This window comes from Psammomys obesus, unplaced genomic scaffold (genome assembly GCF_907164565.1).
Source record: "Psammomys obesus unplaced genomic scaffold, mPsaObe1.curated_primary_1811, whole genome shotgun sequence".
In the NCBI taxonomy this organism is placed as follows: domain Eukaryota; kingdom Metazoa; phylum Chordata; class Mammalia; order Rodentia; family Muridae; genus Psammomys; species Psammomys obesus.
In genome coordinates, this window is record NW_026596051.1 from 20152273 (window position 1) to 20170938 (window position 18666).

Below are 18666 nucleotides of genomic sequence, written 5' to 3' on the forward strand. Positions count from 1 at the left end.
ACACACACACACACACACACACACACACACACACACACACACACACAGACACAGACACAGACACACACGAGTCCTAAGTGTGAAAAGCTCCTTTAGGTGAAAAACACCTTCTAAAAGGAAATGTCACAGAAACAGGCTATGGCTGGCTACAACGCTCCTAGGTAACTTATCACGTGCACACTGCAGTCAGAGCAAAACTATTCAAGCTAAGAAATCTGGTAAGGCAGGCTGGGTGTAGGGAAATTCATTTTCGGGTTCTGGGGCCGAAGGCCAAGCCTAGTTTAGGTCAAAGAGCTTGTTAATTTGAAGCAATTTCTTGGAGTTGTTAGTCACACAGAACCAGATCTGACACTGAGGGAAGGGCCTGCCTAGTGCTGCAGTGAACCCCAAAGACAGGGTTACACCTTAAGGCATAGGCTAGGGCTTTGTGAATGAAAGCTGAAGCCTGAGGCAGCCAGACTTCAGGGCACTGGGGACTGACAGGGCTGAATGACCTTAGACAAGTCCCTCCCTAGGGCTAGAAATCCCTGGCTGTGGAACAAGAGCCTCATCACCCAATTCTGGCCCCAGCTCCTCCATGGCCAGAGCTGTAGCTTAGAACCCATCATTGAGTAAGATCCCAAAACACAAAGTAGCTGGCATTCTTTCCCTGTGAACACCAAGGCATATTTTTATCCCATCTAAACACAAATGTCAGCACCAAGGAGCTAGGCTAAGGAGTGGCTATCCCCAGAAAGGCCACCCTGGAGAGGCTGCATGACTGTGGTCTATAGCTGCATGACAGGGCTATAGGGACACATGGAGCCTTCTATCCAGAAGGTTCTAAGCTTCCCAAGCTAACTCCATCCTGTTCTGCAGGGCACAGTGCACTCTCTCAGTCCCTCGGTAACAGGCCCCGAGAAGTCAAGATAGCCAGCATTCTTATTTCCACATGGTACTCATGAGAGACACATGCAGAACTCACTCATAGAAAGCATTCCCCACCAAGCAATGCTTTGGTGTCCAGAGAGCCCAGTGATGAAGTCCTCAGGCCCCACAGCACAGCTACAGTTTCAAAGGCAGAAAACAAAACATAACACTGTCGGGAGTATTTAAAACAGATTTGGTAATCATCCTGGGTCTGTTTAGGATGAAAACAAATTTATCTGTAGAAAAAGATGGAAGAAATGCCCCTTCCCCCATGGCAATACTTGCTATCTCTAGCTAAGGAACATAGGTGGTTTTATTTTAACTTAAAAAAAATATTTCTTTAATTTTCTATAAGGAATGTGGAGCATTTGGGGAGTCACAATGAAGAATTACTTTAAAATCCAACAGTGACCAAGTCCCTGGCCTGTGATGTCTACTCTGGCCTGGCCTGACCCAGCCCTCTGGCACAGGGCTGACCCTCAAGACAAGGTCACAAAGCCCTTGATGCCTCCCAGGTGCCTATTTTTGCCCAGAGTATTAAGTCGAAACCAAGGAACAGTCCAGCTCTCCCAATGCGACAAGTCCATGAGAACGGGGGTGTGTGTGTGAACTGGGAGGGGTATGGGCTGCAATAGTGGACGACCAAGCTTATCATGTGTGGCACCTGCTCTGTGCTGGCTGTGTGGGGGTCAGGAGGGTGGGCTAGGGTGTCTACCTTATGTTGGGCATTGAGCCTCCCTGCCCAGAAGAAGATGCTACAGTGTTAATCTTGGAGGGAGGGTGATATCTAGTTAGACAGTCCAAGAGAGACTGGTCAGAGAAGCCCTCATTTAACCATGGAAAAGGCCAGGTTAGGGACTTTGCAGAGGACTGGCTGAGCCTTCAGGACAATCAAAAGAGAAAAGGAGATTTTCAACATTAGATGTACCCATGCCTTGAGGGAGAGGAGGCTAGATAAGACATCAGTTCCCTGGGGCCAGAAGGAATGCTGGGCTAGGAGATGAGCTTGATCCCACAGACCAGAGGAATGTAAGAACCACTGAGGGTGTCTGAAGCCATGGAAGACCAGGGAGGAGGGTAGGAGCTACCCAGGCAGAGTGAGGGGCCTGCAACAGGGCAAGCACTGGGGTAGACAGAAAGCCAAGAAAGAGCGGGTTGTAACTGGACTGAGGGACTAGGAAGTGGGGCTCAAAAGTGGCTTGGCATGTGGCTGGGGGCTTTAGTCCCCTTCCTAACATTGGAGAGGTGAGAGGAGGGGTGCCTTACGGAGCACAGTGATCCCTACCCATTGTCACTGTGTCACTGGCAGGGGCAGGGATGTGTCTGGCATCTGTCATACAGCGTAGGTGTTTCTGGGGCCAAGATCAAGCTAGGTCTCCTTGTGACCAGGCCCCAACCTTCTGAAGGCATGGGGAGGCTAGCACTGGGGTGCTCCCCACACTCTTCCACATGGGCAAGAAGGTGACCAGCATCTCCACCCAATCCTGCCTGTGTCTGAGGAGGTCCAAGGAGCATGCGGGAAGGAATTAGAAGATAAAAGAACCTCTCTCTAGATTCCTAGTCAGATGAAAAGTCCTCGTGAGTGTGATCAACATCTTAGAGACAGAGGTTAACAGGTAAGGAAAGTGGGAAGGTAAACCCTGTGATCACTAGGGGTTTCAAGCACTTAGGACACAGCTCTGAGTGAGTGATGCATCCCAGAGATGGGAAACTCCCAGCCATCCACCTGGGGTCATTGTCCAAGGTGAGGGAGGAAAGGCTGAACCTGCTTGCTGCGGACAGAGCTTCAGTAGCTCTTTCCATTAGGTGCATGGTCCTGGCCTGGTGTCAAATGAAAACTTAAAGTTCTATCTCTGAGACTAGGGGTCCATGAGAGAGATGGAAGGTGCTGGTAGCAGGGAGGTAGTTCCAAGAAACCCAAAAGCTGGTTTATTGGACAGTAGAACATCAACTATCAAAATGCAGTGAAAGGACGCAGCTCCATCACACCCAAAAGGGCAGGGTCAGATTTTCCAGAAGGCTTCCAGTCATCTGACCAGAACCTAAGTTTCTCAAGGTGCGGTGCATACCAGAGCTAGGGGCACACCACAGCCAGCCGGTTCATACTAGGGTGGGTCACCCATGGGTTCCCGCAGTCCTGCTTCCTTCACTGAGGACCCTAAGAGAGAGAGGAACAGCCACACGGCTCCCGGATGGGCTGAGCCCCCACGCACCCCACAGATCAGGTCCTGAGCGTCCATATGCAGGGGACAAGGGAGGTAGGGCATGGTGGGGGCAGCTCTGCGGCGTGGGCAGCCTCTCCGAGCCGCCGTCCCATCCGCAGCTCGTTCTCGCGGCGGGGGGGGGGGGGGGGGGGATTCTTGTCTGTGCGGGGACTCCGGGGCTGGGCGAGAGGCGCACGGCTGGAGCACACCTGGCCCGGTTGGGGCAGTAGACGCCTCGGGCTCCTTGGACCAAAGAGAGTCCTGACCTCCAACATCTAGCAACTCGGAGTTGACTTGGGGCCGGGTCACCCATCAGGGGAAACTGAGGCCGGGAGAGCGGCGCCTCCCAGCGCTCCGTAACCCACCGTGCTGCTGCGCTCCCAGGGCCAAGGCCACGGCACAACAACCCTGAAGCACTCACCAGTAGCAGTGCTGGGCCTCCCAGCCCGCCGCGAAGCTGCTCAGGAACCGCGGAGATTGCAGCGGCCAGCAGAGAAGGCGGAGGAGCGGGTGGACCTGCATTCAGCGCGGCCCCGGGCAGAGGGCGGGGATTGGGCGGGGCTTCTGCCACCGTCCATTCCTGAAGCAGCCCCGGAGACTCGGCCCGCTGAGCGGTCGGTGCGCCTGCCAATCAGTGTGTGCCCTCGCCAATCATGGTGCGCCTCGCCTTGCAAAAACTGCGCTCTCCGGTCGCGAGGCCGACAGATGGCGCCGGGAGGGCGGGTTTTGCCCGCCCACACGAAAGTCCCCGAGTGGACTCGGCCCGGGCCCTGCCCCCTTTGCCGCCCCGCCTTCAGGACGGCTCTTTCTTGACCCAAGCTTGAAAGCCTGCTGGGTAACAGGTGATTGGACCCAGGAGCAAAGCTTGCGTCACCTTTCCTCCGCGCTTGCACCTTGAGGCCTCATCTTCAGACTTCAGACCGGCTATTGCAATGCTGACTGACGGCTCGCACTTCTTGCCAGGGGCCCTGATTCCTACTCATCGAGATACCAGAAGATACCAGAGGACTCCTCAATGTAGCAACAAGTACAAAAAAAAAAAAAAAAAAAAAAAAAGGGCGCCAAGTAAGTGTGCACGTGCCACCAAACACTGCTTTGAGTGATCAAAACCAAAGGCAGACTAGCACGCTTTAAAGATCAGCCAGACAATAATGCCAGGCTCAAGCACTGGAAGGCTCCCCTTTTTTTGGTCGTCCGGGGTGTCTGAGAGGTTTTGGTTTGGAGTTGGGAGCTACAGTCTAGTTCCCGTGTTCCTCCCTTCTCTGGACCGCGCAGCTCGCTGCACGGAACCTGCCCTGGTTACCTGCGGCAACTGTTCGGGCTGACAGAGATGGCACTGCCAACATGTCAGGAGGAGACAGTTCAGGTGGATTTGCGGATGCACTCCGCCCACTGGACCACTACAGGCCGACTCTGTCAGAGACACGGGGTCCACCAGATACTTTGATTCTGCAGCTGCTCAGGGTCTAATCTTCTCATGTACCCGGAGAGGCACACAGAGGAGGAAGGAAGCTCATCCCAGCAGAGTAGCTCTGCCCTGGCTCCATTTGGGGCCCTTTCGGAAGAGGCTACCCGGTTCACCTCTCTGTGAGAATGGCAGTTTCCAGGGAGGCGGGGGGGGGGGGGGGGGGGGTGAGAGGGAAGCTAAGTTCAAGAAGCAGGAGCACCAGATCCCACCTATCTTTTTCAGACCTATAGCCACGTCTTACCAAAACAAGTTTCTGGGAGTTGGTGTGTGTGTGTGTGTGTGTGTGTGTGTGTGTGTGTGTGTGTGTGTGTGTGTGTGTATGTGGTTACATTAAGGAAAAAAAAATGTCCCAGTATGGAAAAGGAAAAGTGGCTCCTGCAGCATCACATTTCCATGGTAACTAATTGTCTTAATGCATTTTCTGTTGCTATGACAGAATATCCGGGACTGGGTAATTTGCAAAGGAAAGAAGTTTATTTGGCTCATTGTTCTGGGGGTGGGAGAAGCCAGGATCAGGTAGCAGCATGTGGCAAGGGCCTTGTCCTGCATCCATGTGTGCAGGAAGAGAGAAAGAAGGGTAGGTGGCACGGGAAAAGTAAAAAAAAAAAAAAACAAAAAAACAAAAAACAAAAAACAAGACACCACACTTTGTAACCGCCTCAGTGGAAACTAATTAAATGGCAGTAATTAGTGAACCTCTCAACCTCTCACAAAGACACCAACCCCCTTAATGGCCTAATCACCTCTTAAAGGCCCCCTCCTCCTCTAAACTCTTCCTAGTGAGGAACAAGTGTTTGTGTCTGCTACTGATATAAATGTACTTTAACTGAGACTTAAAAGTTACACAGGTGTATGGGGAACTGTTTAAGGAGCACATGAGAGAGAGAGAGAGAGAGAGAGAGAGAGAGAGAGATTTAAATCAGGGTAGATACAGCTCAAATGTTTGTCATCTTTGTGATATTTTTCTTCTATTTTTGAGACCCACAGTATCGCCATAAGCACAGGGCCACTTTCCTGTGTGACATCCACCAGAGCTCCTCTCTCCTCTGACTCAGTGCCCACCTCCCACCTCTCTCCATCCCACCTCCTGCAAACCACAGCTAAACCACACACCTGTTTCCTCCTCCTGGGAAGCGCTTTCCTCCCAATTATCTCTTGATCATTTAAAAGTTCTTTAAAGACCAATTTGTGAAGTTTTTGGGTTTTTTTTTTTCACACTTGGGCCACCTCCCCTCCATCTGGGATGGCTGGGGCTTGGCCCACCCTGAGGATTAGCCGCCTGTTCACTCTTGCAAGGCCCAGCGCAGAGAGGCCTGCTCTAGCTCGAAGTTGTTTGCTCATTCCTTGTGCCCTCTCAGAGCTTGCATGGCCTGGTCATCCACCGCTGCTGGCCACTGTGCAGGAGGTCACAGCAGCCGCCCTCAGGATGCTGCACTAGCCGACAGACAGAGGCCACAGTGGTCCAAGCTCATAGAGAGTACAGATGGAACAAATCTTCCCATGCCTAAGGGAAGAGAGATTTTTATAAAACTGCCTGACTGCTCAGAGAGTCTCAAAATGTGGCTCTATGCTGGCTTCACCTTGGAGCTGAAAAAAAAACAAACAAACAAACAAAAAAAAAACAAAACACAAAGTCATGAAAAAATTTAAAAAGAACAATGGAAGTGGGGGGCAATTAGCAAACTAGAAGATAACTGGAGGAATGGACACAGTATAAGGAGGAGGAAACAGCAAAAAGGGACTGGGAGGGTGGCTCAGAGCTAAGAGGTCCTACTGCATAAGGCTGAGGACCTGAGCTTGACTCTCTGTCAGCCATGTAAAAAGTTGGGTGCAGCCACACATTTGCCTGAAACCATAGCTCTCTCAGTGGTTAGAGACAGGAGGATCCCTAGAGGCTGCTAGCCACCAGTCTAGCTCCAGGTTCTGTAGGAGACCCTGTCTCAAGGGAATAAGGCAGAAATTGATAGAGCAGGACGTCCTACCTGCTGCTCTGGCCTCTGCACTCGCAGAGACATACAGGCACACACATATACTACACACCTTGCATATATGTGTTGCACAGACATTCATACATTCATACACTGCAAAGATGAGCAGCAGGAAGAGGAAGGGAAAGGGGGAGAGGAGATGATGCTCTCAAAGACATCCCAAGAGGAGTGACTTGCAATAAACAGAAGCCCCACTGGGAACTGGAGGGAAAGCAAAGGTGAGAGAAGCTGCAGCTATGCTCTGTGACCTAAGGAAACAGGGAGAGCCTTGTGGGATGCAAGGAAGGGTCACATCCGAAAGGAGGAGAATCCGAGTGGTGCCAAGTTTCTGGGGGGACTTTGGAGCAAAATCTGGGCACTCTGGTCATGACCAAGGCTCTCTCTCCCTTGTAGTGACAGGGCTCATCCATCAGGCACAACAAAGAAAACGTGCAACATGGCAAGCAGCCATGCTGAGCCTTGTTTTAGAGGGAAATAGCCGTGAAGTTCTGCTCTGGCTGTGACATCCAGACACGGGGAGAGCACTAGACTGAGCCAGGAACAGGAAGCAGTGGCCAGCAGTGGTTCTTCGCTCTGATTTGATCTGAGCCAGTAACTCCCTGCTGGGCCTGCCAGGTGGGGAAATATATACCACAGGCTCCCAGGGAAGTCTGTATTAACTACAACCATGAAGTACAATGTTCTCTCAGAGAAGTCAGGACTTTCTAGGATTATATCTGATTGGGAAGAGGAAGGAAGAAAGGAAAGAAGGCAGGCAGGGAGATAGTCTAGTTTGGTACTTGGAGAGAAAACAGGGAATAAACAGCTTCTTGTGGGGTACCACTGACATTTCTTTTTAATGCTTTAAAGGAAAAAAGCATGTGTGGCTCAGGAATCAGAAACTTGTAGTTAGTGGGAAAGTGGCAGATAACTTCTGAATTAATGTAGAAGTTAAGCAGGGCCAGAGGACACAGCAGGAAGAAGGCTTGAGGAGGTGTCTTCGTGAGGGTTTCTGTCACTGAGATAAACACCCAACACTTTGGGGAGGAAAGGATCTATTTCTGCTTGTGTGTCCGCAACAGTCTGTTGTGAAGAAAAACAGGAATCTGGAGGCAGAAGCAGAAACAGAAGCCATGGAGGAGTGCTGCTTACTAGCTTGCTCCTTATGGCTTGCTCAGCCTACTTTCTTACAGCATGCAGGACTGCCTGCCTGCCTGGTCTTCCTCCCACCTCCTAATCCCGATTTCTTTCCATGATGTTCAGATTTTTGACTCAAGCCCCACTCCACCCCAACTCCCTTTTGCTGACAACACTCACTGACTTCTTCCCAGGTCCAGGTCTAGGCACTGGGCTACACCCGAGCTCACAGACACTGAGATTCTTGTGAACTGTCTTCAGGAGAGCCGGTCAGGCCACTGATATGCTAGGAAATGAATCAATACTATCAGGTCCTGGTTGCTGAATTCTGGGAATGGGACCATGCAGATTTGATTAAGTTAAGAGTCCAGGAGTGGTTTGGGTGTTGAATGGGCCTTAGATGTACTCACTGTTGTCGTTCTAGAGAGAGCAGCAGGTTGGGACTGTATGGAGAAGATAAAGCTGGGACAAAGAGAGGTCAAAGATGCTGGATTTGAATGTGGTGGCCACTGTCATCACCAGAAGCTGGAAGAGGCAAAATGACTTTTCCTTGGTGACAACCGCTAATAGTGACTTCAGAGAGCTGGTTCCAGAATGGTGGCAGGTACATCTCAGTGGCTGGAAGCCATGCAAAGGAAATGGACACAGTCAGCGACAGCACGCCAGGATTATGACCCTGTAATAACACCTAGCCAAGTTCGCATACATAAGCATAGGTGGGGCGTGGAAATACTGATCTTTCGAAAGGATGGCCTTGGGAGGAGTGTGGTCAAGCCCTTGGCAGTTAAACTGACATTCACCAAATAAAAGACAGGAGAAGCAAGCAGCACTGAACACTGTGTCCCCTGGGTGACTGGGTCAAATGATTTAGAGCCTTACCATATTTATCCCACAGCCTGAATCTTGGACATTTAGCCCTGAACTTGATAGAGATAAATACAGGGAGTGGTGTGGAGTTGGGAGGAATAGCTGCACCAGCAACCGATAAGCTAGGCCCAGGAATGTGCATTTTATTAGGCTCCCTGGGGATTCTGATATATATAAGGCCACTGTGCTGGCTAGTTTTATGCCAAGTTGACACAGGGAAGAGTCTCCTGGGAAAGAGAGAACCTCAGATGAGAAACGCCCCACCAGATTGGCCTGTGGACAAGTCTTTAGTGCATTTTCTTGATTACCAATTGATTTGGGAGGGCCCAACTCATTTCGGGTGGTGCCATTCCTAGGCAGATGGTTCCGGGGTATATAACAAACCAGGCTGAGCAAGCCTTGGGGAGCAAGCCAATAAACAGCGCCCCTCCATGGCCTCTGCACCAGGTTTCTGCCCTACTTGAGTTCCTGTGCTGATTTCCCAGTGACAGACTGTGATGTGGAACTGTAAATGAATACATCTTTCCCTCCACACGTTGCTTTTGGTCACAGTGTTTTATCATAGCAATGGAAACCTAACTAACACAGACACTTCACCCATAACTGCCAAGCTGGCATAGTGAATCCTAATGCAACTGGTCATCGTGCTGGCCAGCAATGTAACTGCCATCAGAGTAATAATGCAGAACCCTACCCCAGACCACCGAGCTCAGAGCTTCACTCTGAGAAGAGACCTGTGAGAGCTGGGGACACCATGGTAGGCAGGAAGCCCTCATTCCACACCACACTTGGGAAACATGTCCCCACCCCAACCTCTGGGCTAGAAGGGTGGATCCCACAGTAGTCCTGGGAAGATGTGCACCTGAGCATCTTGACCATTTAGCAAGTTCTGGGGCTACCCAGTCATGCTAAGCTCACCCCCTCCCCAGTTCCATGGCTTGTCCCCCCCCCCCCCCCCAGGCTTTGGCTGTATCCAGTTGATTTTGCTCTTTGGGCTCCATGGATCTTCCCGACACCCTGTGACCCATCTGTCCCTCCTGTCAAAGATGGAGGTTCCTAACAGTCACACTGCACAGCTGCCGAGTGGCAGAGCCTTTGCTTTCCCATCCTCCTCTAACCTTTCCTACCTCTGTCATGGCCCTGGGCTGTGTCCCCCATTCCCACCTTTCTAGCTTTCCCTCCTTCACCCAAGTGGTGCCCACCTCAGGCTTCTGGGGATACGAGCAATGTGAGTTTGAGTTGGTGATGGTTGCACAAGCTCGTGTCACAGGGCTGTGTGTTACATCGGGCCCATGACTCCCAACACCCCCACACTCCCAGCGTGCACACACACTCCATTGTCTTTCAGAGTGCTCGGCCTCGGTGTGAGTCTGAGTCGTGATTTGCCCACCTCTGAAGGCAGAGAGTGACAGCCACCCGTGTAGCGTTTGCTACACGGTGAGTCACGCAGCGCAGCGGGAAGTTTCATGTGGGGAGAGTGTGGGGGAACTGTGAGAAGGGCGAGGCCCCTCGGAGGAGGACCGTTGTCTGAGGACGTCTGCTCCTAGGCAGCCCACGTAGTCACCAGGTAGAGGCAGGTGACTTTCTGTGCCCAGGCCCTCACCCACGTCATGTGTAATAGGTAGAGACTGTGAAAGTCCACATGGGCCTTGTGCTTCAGGGGTTCATGTCCCAGCCTGTCACAGAGACTGCGGCAGAAGCAGCACCACAAACTGAGCGTGTCAAAGTACCCAGCACGGCATGTCCCTGCGGCCATCTTGTCCTCAGAAAGGGCAGGAAGGCTACAGCTATGTAGACAACCATTGCTGTCCTCCATAGGCCTCTCTGCTACTACGGCAGGGAAGAGAGGGTCTGAGGCACCCTCACCCTTGCCCTGAGGGGCCGGTGGACCAGAAACTATAAATAGCAGAACTTGTTAACCTGGGAGGGGCAGAGCCAGTGAGAAACAATGCTGGTGCAGATTCCTGCAAGGAGAAGGTTTGCCTTCAAGAGTGAGCAGCAGTCAGGGGAGGCTCCTTGGAGGAGGTGCTGACTCCAGCTCCCTTTATCCTCTTCCTCTGATTTTTAATGCACTTCATGGTTTGAAGAGGTTTAAGCTTCATAGTAAAACGGATCAGAGAGCTGACCATGCCATCATCCTTCCCTCTCTCTACTCAGTCTCCCTGACTGTGGACGTCCAGCTCTCTGCAGTACCAGCCAGTCATTATTTCCCTGGAGCTGGACCTTACCTCTGGCCTCTGGGTCCTGGATGCTCTCTGGGTTTAGACAAAGGTATCATGAAGGCTCAGGAAGAACTCATCAGTGGCCTAGATGTCTAGTCTATATACAGTTCCTTTGTGCCCACTGTTCTTTCCTGGATGTCACAGAGCTGGTATCAGGCAACAGCCCAGTGCCCGTCTTTCTCTTGGCATCTGCAGCTAGATTTCCTCCTCACAGCCCCATAGTTTTATCTCCCCTAGTGCCAAGTACCATGTCATTGTCAGCAAACCCCAAAGCTCCTTTACCTGGTCACAGCTCGAGGCGTCTTAGTGGTTCTCAAGGACAATTGCCTTTAAGTCAGATGAGGCAGGATGGGGACATGAGTGAGCCTGGCCCATGAGGTACCCTTTGACCTGCAGCAATCCCATAGTCCTCTCTGAGCACCTCCTTAGTAGACTCTGGGCTGCAGAGCTGACACAAGGCAACAAGGCACATGGTGGTCTGTCAGAGTTAGTGTTCTGTCATCACTCCAGGGGTCAATGGCACCCCTCCCTGTGTGCTTGTAACATACCTGATGGGTCATTTAATCCTCAGGACGACCCCAGGAAAAGGATGTTGTTCCCATCAGAGACCAGGGATCCAAGGCTGTGAGAGGTTGAAAGGCATGCCCAGAGCCACTATGGGACACTGGCTCCAAGTGTCCCCAAAGCCTGTTTCGACAATGTGCCCCATCCTCGATGTTCAAAACCCAACAGGTGGGCCTGGAACATTTCCTGTGGCTCTAAAGAAGAGACACTGAGAATGTCGTACACACCCAGGTTGCAGGTTGGGGGTGGTGCATGGCACCCACCCTGCTTCTGCTGTGCACGTGCTTTCAGCCCCAAGTCCCCACTGTCATCTTTACAGAGCCCAGAGCTGGTGGGAGGGGAACGCCTTGTTCTGGGTAGCAGGAGACAATAGAGGAAACTCTTCAGCGATACAGAACTTAAAGATTTGAGGAGGAACTGAAAATTGCCCAATTCAGAAGCTTTCCAAACTTCCAACGCCCTCCAGGCTCAGCAGCAGCCTTCACGACCACTCAAACCTGCGGAGCCATGAGGAGAGGGTGGGGGCTTCTGACGCTGGCAGGAGCCTTTTGGATAGTTGAGATGACCTTTGACAACCCTTTGAGTTCTTCATATAGTCTTCATATATGCCATCAGATTTATATCTGGCAGAAATTTTCTCCCACTGTGCATCTGTCTTCACACTGTTAATTGCTTCTTTGCTGTGCACAAGCTTTTAAAGTTGCTGTGATCCTCTTTGTCAGTTCCTGCTATTACTCCCTAGGCATTTGGAGTCCTTTGCAGAAAGCCTTTGCCAGTGCCAAAAGTCTTAAAATATGTTCCTTTTGTTTTCCTGTAACTGCTTCAAAGTTTGAGGTCTTACATGAAGGTTGCTGATCCATTCGAAATTGATTTCTGCACAGGGTGGGAGACAGGGTTCTGGTTTCGTCCTTCCCACGTGGATATCCAGTTTCCCCACACTTGTGTTGAAGAGTCTGTCTTTTTCTGCAGTGTGTGTTTTTGGCCCCTTCCTCAGAAATCCGGTGGCTGAAGCTTCTGTGTAGGTCCTGCGTCTGTCGGCCTGCTTGTTTGTGTCTATGACAGTGCCACGCTGTTTCTGTTACTATGGCTCTGTTGCATAGCTCAAATGTAGATACTGTGATATCCCCAGAACAGCTCTTTTTGCTCAGGATTGCTTTGGCTATTCAGAATCTTGGATATTTCCATTTGAATGTTATGTTTTGTTTTGTTTTTAATTCTATTTGGGTGCAGGATGACATTGAAATTTTGATGGAGAATATTGAACCTGTAATATAGCCATTTTACAATATTAATTCTGCTGGTCCATATGTGAGCATGGGAAAGTCTTCCCATCTTCTGGGGGCTTCTGCAATTTCTTCTTTCAGGGTCTAAAATTTTAACTGTAAAGATCACATAGCCCCTTGGTTAGGTTATCCCCTGTTATGTAATTTTTTGAGACTATTGTGAATGGGAGTGTTTTCCATATATGTGTGTGTGTGTGTGTGTGTGTGTGTGTGTGTGTCCCCATTATTGCCATTTCTAAAGATTATTGGGGTTTTGTGTTGATTTTGCATCTACTTTACTAAATGTGCTTATTAGGTCTAAGTGGTTTCTGATTTAGTCTCTAGGCTGTTAAATTTTATTTTAATTTAAAAATTGTGTCTCTGTGTATATGCAAGGACACAAGGCACCCATGTTTTCAGATAGCAATAGAGAAACATGATAGCTAAACACACAGGCTTTTTTCTTTGATGGGAAGGATGTGCAAGCCTGTTTCCCCTCCTGAAGGCCGGAAGGGATGTTGTTTATTGGTCTTGTAGTCCTTTACTATCTGTAGACCCTCACCTGAATAACCCATTCTTACGAAGGGTTCCATGTACTTTGCAGAAGAGCTTTTATTATTAAGCTTATTGTAAACCTTTCCTCCCCGGGCCCTTATTCTGAGCAATTTCTCAGTCCATAGAGCCCATTCTTATGAAAGAGGTCACAGGTAGTTTACAAAAGACATGTGCTTTGCAAAGAAGTTTCAATGTGGTCCTGCTCTAAGCTTTATTATAGTAATTGTCGCAATGAAGCCTTTTTCTAAAGTTTAGCTGTGCTTAAACATGTCAAAAACAAACCTCTGGGGGTGGGGTCAGACTCCAGAAGTCTGAACCAGCTTGGCTAAGTAAGTTGTGCTGAACTGGCTCCTTCTTGCCTCCTGTGGTTTGTTTCTCTGTCATCAGTAGAGCTTTGAGGGACCCTCAAAATCAGCAGTGGCCAGGGCCTTTTCTGCTGACCCATCTTGTTACTCCTCTTCCCCCACATTAATTTTGTGACACCCTGGCTTTGCAATACCTTGAAATAAACTACTTACTTGCACTACTCTGAGTTCCCAGTACTCTTGTTATGAATGAAGGTTGTTTCTTATAATGAGCTCATTGCATGACCTTTGCACCTGATGTTCCTTCTGCCTGGGTGCTCTTCCCTAAGCCCATACAGGCTTACTGGGTGCCACAGGCTCCTGGGTGCCACAGGCTTACTCCCGGGATGTCTGCTAGCCTTTCACAAGAACAGGGGCCTATTACTGCACAGGCATGGCTGGACCATAGGCAGCCCCTGCATTCTGGTCTTCCTCGGCTGGCAAGGCCCAGCACACTGCCCTGGCAGCTGCTCCTAGAAGCTGATGAGTGCTGACTGCCTGAGTCCAGGGCCGCTGGAGGAGGCAACAGCATTGTGGTGCTGCTCCTGGCTTTTAGACAGTTGGCTTCCATCCCTTGCTCTGCCAGTGACTGGCTCATAGGGAGTTAGGGTATAGCTCTTTCCTCCCCTGGGCCTCAGTTCCTCCATCTTTGACTAGCTAGGCAGTTTTTTTGCTTAATTCTATGAGGGCCATAGTCTGTGTAGCAGAGACCAAAGAGCTGTTTGCCTCTACAGTACTGGAAATTTTCACACCTAGGCGGAGCAGAACCTTGATTTCAGCGTCTCCCAGGGCAGATCACAGGCAAGGAGTATGTTCTGCTTGTGGACCGAGGGGTGTGGAGCCTGCTTACATTTCATTGAAGAGTTCTGGAGCTTAGCACAATAGGTTTCAGAAAAAAAAAATGACCCCCACAGTCTGGGCCTCAGCCTCAGAACCAGGAGGGACTGTGGGAATCTCAAACTTCTGTACATCGTGCATGGAGACGTTCATCCCAGACAGGAGACAGGACTTGGCCACAGTGGGAACAGCAAAAGCACCTGGTGTCCAAGGCTTGAGCTCCTGCCCAGCATGTTGGCCAGTGTCCTGGGGTTTCCGTGGTAGGGACCAGCCGACCGGACTCTTACCTTTGATTGGCATACCCATTGCAAGGACCATTTTTTTTTTCCAGGTGGGTAGAGGCTCCTGTACTGGGTGTACTCGGTGGGAAAGCATCTGTTTTGAATTTCTTTTTCCCAGATAATACAGCAAACCTTTTATCCAACGCCTAGCTCTGGTGCCCCCCAGTGGCTATATTGCAAATAGCACTAGGTGAAGCTAATTTTTCTGACTCAGGTTAAGTTTCTGCCTTGCTTAGGGTGTCACGTCCTCTAAGAATGTTATTAGGACACAGGTGCACCTCAGCAGACCTGGAAAAGCTTCAGATTCTGCATTTGTAACAAGCATCCAGTTACAATTATGTATGTCCTGGGGCACAGAATCGAGCAGAGCCAGGAGGAAGAATGCTGGGATTTATTCCCTGCCCTCAGGTGCAGGCAGAAGGCACCTCCATCTCTCCACCTTCTGTCAGAGGAAAGCTACAGCTGGGACTCCCCTAGGACATGTCTTGGGGAGGGCTAACTCCAAGCCAGAGCTCCGTCATCCACAGCAACACATAGCAAAGTCTTCAGGGGAAAAAGTCTGTGCTGAGGATACCACAGCCCTGAGTTACAGTGCACAGAGAGCTTAAGGAGTTTGAGGGACCACAGGACACTTGTTCAGAAAGCAAGAGACTGTGTGGTCAAGGGCATGGAATGAGACTCTTCCCTTTAAATCTGATTATTTAAGACTGCAATGGGGGCGATATTGAGGATGAGTGACAGCATGTCTCAGTTAGGATGCCTATTGCTGTGAAGAGACACCATGGACCCATAGAGATGGCTAAGCAGCTAAGAGCACTGGCTGCTCTTCCAGAGGACCTGAGTTCAATTGCCAGCAACCACATGGTGGCTCATAACCATCTATAATGTGATCTGATACCCTCTTCTGGCATACAGACAAAGCACACATTAAAACACACACACACACACACACACACACACACACACACACACCATGACCATGGCAACTCTTATAAAGGAAAACACTTAACTGGGGCTGGCTTAGAGCTCAGAGGTTTAGTCCATTGTCATCATGGTGGGAAGTATGGCAGCATGCAGGCAGACATAGTGTTGGAGGGGAGCTGAGAGTTCTACATTTGGATGAGCAGGCAGCAGGAAGAGAGAGTGAAACACTGGACCTGGCTTGAACATCTGAAACCCGAAAGCCCACCTCAAGTGACATACTTCCTCCAAGAAGGCCACACCTCCTAATTGTGCCACTTCCTATAGGTCTATGGGGGCCATTTTCATTCAAACCACCACATAGCATAAACATGTGAACTGTGTCCTCATTTCCTTCCTGTTGCTTCGATAAACTACATGCCCAAAAGCAAGCCTGGAAAGAAAGGGGTTTTGTTCATCTTAATACTTCCAGGGCATAACCCATCACTGAGGGATGTCAGGGCAGGATCTCAAGCAGGAACCTTGAGGCAGGAACTGAAGCAGAGACCATGAAGAAATGCTGCTTACTCAGTGTGGCTTTCTCTGCTTGCTTTTTAACACAGCCCAGGGCCACCTGCCCAGGAGTGACAGCACCTGCAGTGGGCTAGGCTTTCTACAACAATCACTAATCATGAAAATGTCCTAGAGACTTGCCTACATGCAATCTACGGAGGTGTTTTCTCAGTTGAGTCCCCTCCTACCAGATGACCCTACTTGTATCAAGTTGACAGAAAACTAGCCAGCACAAACAGAAAGGACAGCATTCTGAGAAATCATAGTGCATGTACCAAATGGCTTTTTTCCTTTTCCATTTTCATCTGTGTGTGAATACATGTTGAGGGTCAAGCTTGATGTTGGAAATCATCCTCTATCACTCTTGTAAGCCTTACTCATCGAGGCAGGGACTCTCAATCAAACCCAGAGCTCTCCAATATGGCTAATCTTGCTAGCCAGCTTGCTCTGGGATCCCCATGTCCACTTCCCAAGACTAGAATTACAGACTGGCTGCTACACTTATCAGCATTTTTTTTTTTAATTCTGATGATCCCAACTCTGACCCTCATGCCTGTGTGGCAAGCATGTAACCTCTGAGCCCTCACCCAGCCCTAACATTTTATCCATGTGACATTCTGAGTATCAAATTTTTCCAGATCATTACTCAGCAAGTCCACTTATAGGGGCTATTGGTATTGTCGACTTGGTGGGATCTGCAACTGAGAGACCAAAAGATAAAGTAGCAGCTATTATTAAGACCTAAAGTAGGTGCGGTAAAGAAGTTAGTTTAGTAATGCCCTGAGGGGAGAGCCACCTCACTGCATTCTTTCCCCACCCACTAGAGATACAGTTGCTAGGAAACTGGACCATCCCCCTAGGGAGGGACACCTGGTCATTAATAGTCTGGGAACCTTCCTATAGCCAATCCATTCAAAATGTAGCATTTTGACCAATAGATGCTTGCCAGGCAGGAATCGCCCCTGCCTTGGGCATGCTGGGATGGACCAGAATCTATAAATCACCCAACTAACCTGGGCACGTGCGCTCAGCTCCCACCGCTTTGGCGGTGGGTGCTGTGTAGGCCCAAGCTGCAGCTTGTAATTTACAATAAAAAGACCCTCATGTGTTTTGCAACGGAGTCGATTCCTGTAGATCTTTCGGGGGCTCGCGAACTGGGTATAATACAACCGAAGGAGAGGCACACTTCTGGGCATGTCTGTGATCTGTCAGGCTGTTCTAAGAGAAGACCAACTAAGTGGTGGACCCACATCGCAAGATGTAAAGAGGTCCAAGGGAAAAGCAAAGTGAGGTGAGGTCACCTGCCTGGCTTCTCTGCTTGCTATAGAGTGCGTCTATCCTGCCACTGCCATTGCAGCTGCCATGCTCTGCTGATGTCAGACCTTTTGCCTTCAAACATGGGCTGAAACTACACCAGTAGCTCTCCATGGATCCCCCAGGCCCACAGTTTCAATCCTTGGTCTCCATGTAAATGGAGTTCCAACATCAACTTCATGACTCCACATACATGTGTATACATAAGCATATACATCTATAGACATGCAAAACATGCATCACTCAACACAAACACACACATGTGTACACATACATCTCATGTGATTTCAAATGTGGGTTCCATAGAAGAGAAATCATATGGCGTTTTTCTTTCTGAATCTGGCTTGTTCCACTTAACATAAATTTCCAGTCCCATCCATTTTCACACATGCTGTGGTTTCACTTTTATTTACATCTGCATGAAATTCCACTGGACACATGTACTGTGTATTCTTTATCACTCCTTCCCTTCGTTGGCCATCTAGGTGCCTCACATCTCCTGGCTATCATGAGAAGTACAGCACTAGCCCTGGGTGTTTGAGAATCTCTGTGGTGGGACCCAGCATCCTCCGGGTGGATTCCTGGGTGGGGTCTACCTGGGTCATGTGGTATCTCTGTGTTTAGCTTTTGGAGAAACTTCATGTTTGTTTCCTTGGTTGCTCAGCTCTGACTCTGTGCATGCTTCTAAATCTCTATCAAGTTCACTATCTGCACCTTCATTTCTGATCTTGTCTTTGGCTAGACTTCACACACTGGGTCAGGCTTCCAGAATGGAGAACTAGTGGTCTCCCATGTTTTCATGATGGTCTGAGCATTATGCCCACAGGAACCTCCTGGTCTATCGGAACCTCCACAGTTGCCATCACAATCACCAGCAGCAAGCAATCCTGGTCTGGTTCCGGGCCACAGCCAGCTGCCCCAGCTCTCATGTTTTCCCAGTTGTGTGTACACACTGATGCTCCACTCTCACAAATTCAAAGACAAAGGTTAAAGTCTCAAGATGGTGACAGTGAGCAGCTGACCCAGGGCCTTGTAAGAATGTCTCCTGTGTCCCGAGAAGCTGCCTGACCTGTCTCTGCTGTGGTGTGCCATCTTTAGTCCCTGGCTCTCTTGGCATCAGGTTTCATGCTGCAGCAGGAAAAGCTTCATGATCTTCTCAGGCTGCTGCTGGAATAAAGAGGCAACAGCACGCAGCCTGGGAGAGATGCCTGAGGCTCTATCTATCTATCTATCTATCTATCTATCTATCTATCTATCTATCT

At 49.8% G+C, this 18666-nt stretch overlaps 1 protein-coding gene and 1 long non-coding RNA gene across 2 annotated transcripts in view; both read right to left on the bottom strand.

Annotated features, from left to right (window-relative positions):
• The window catches only part of Wfs1 (wolframin ER transmembrane glycoprotein), a 25342-nt gene extending 21692 nt beyond the window's left edge, over window positions 1-3650 (bottom strand). The window contains exon 1 of the mRNA XM_055624142.1: window positions 3535-3650. The gene's annotated coding sequence lies outside the window, so the exon portion shown is untranslated. The remainder of the gene's footprint in view (window positions 1-3534) is intronic.
• Window positions 3651-7388: 3738 nt separating this feature from the next.
• Window positions 7389-18666, bottom strand: part of LOC129688797 (uncharacterized) — a 31371-nt gene continuing 20093 nt past the window's right edge. Inside the window, exons 2-3 of the long non-coding RNA XR_008722004.1 lie at window positions 8096-8303; window positions 7389-7654 (exon numbers count right to left, since the gene is read on the bottom strand). This is a non-coding gene — a long non-coding RNA (uncharacterized LOC129688797). The remainder of the gene's footprint in view (window positions 7655-8095; window positions 8304-18666) is intronic.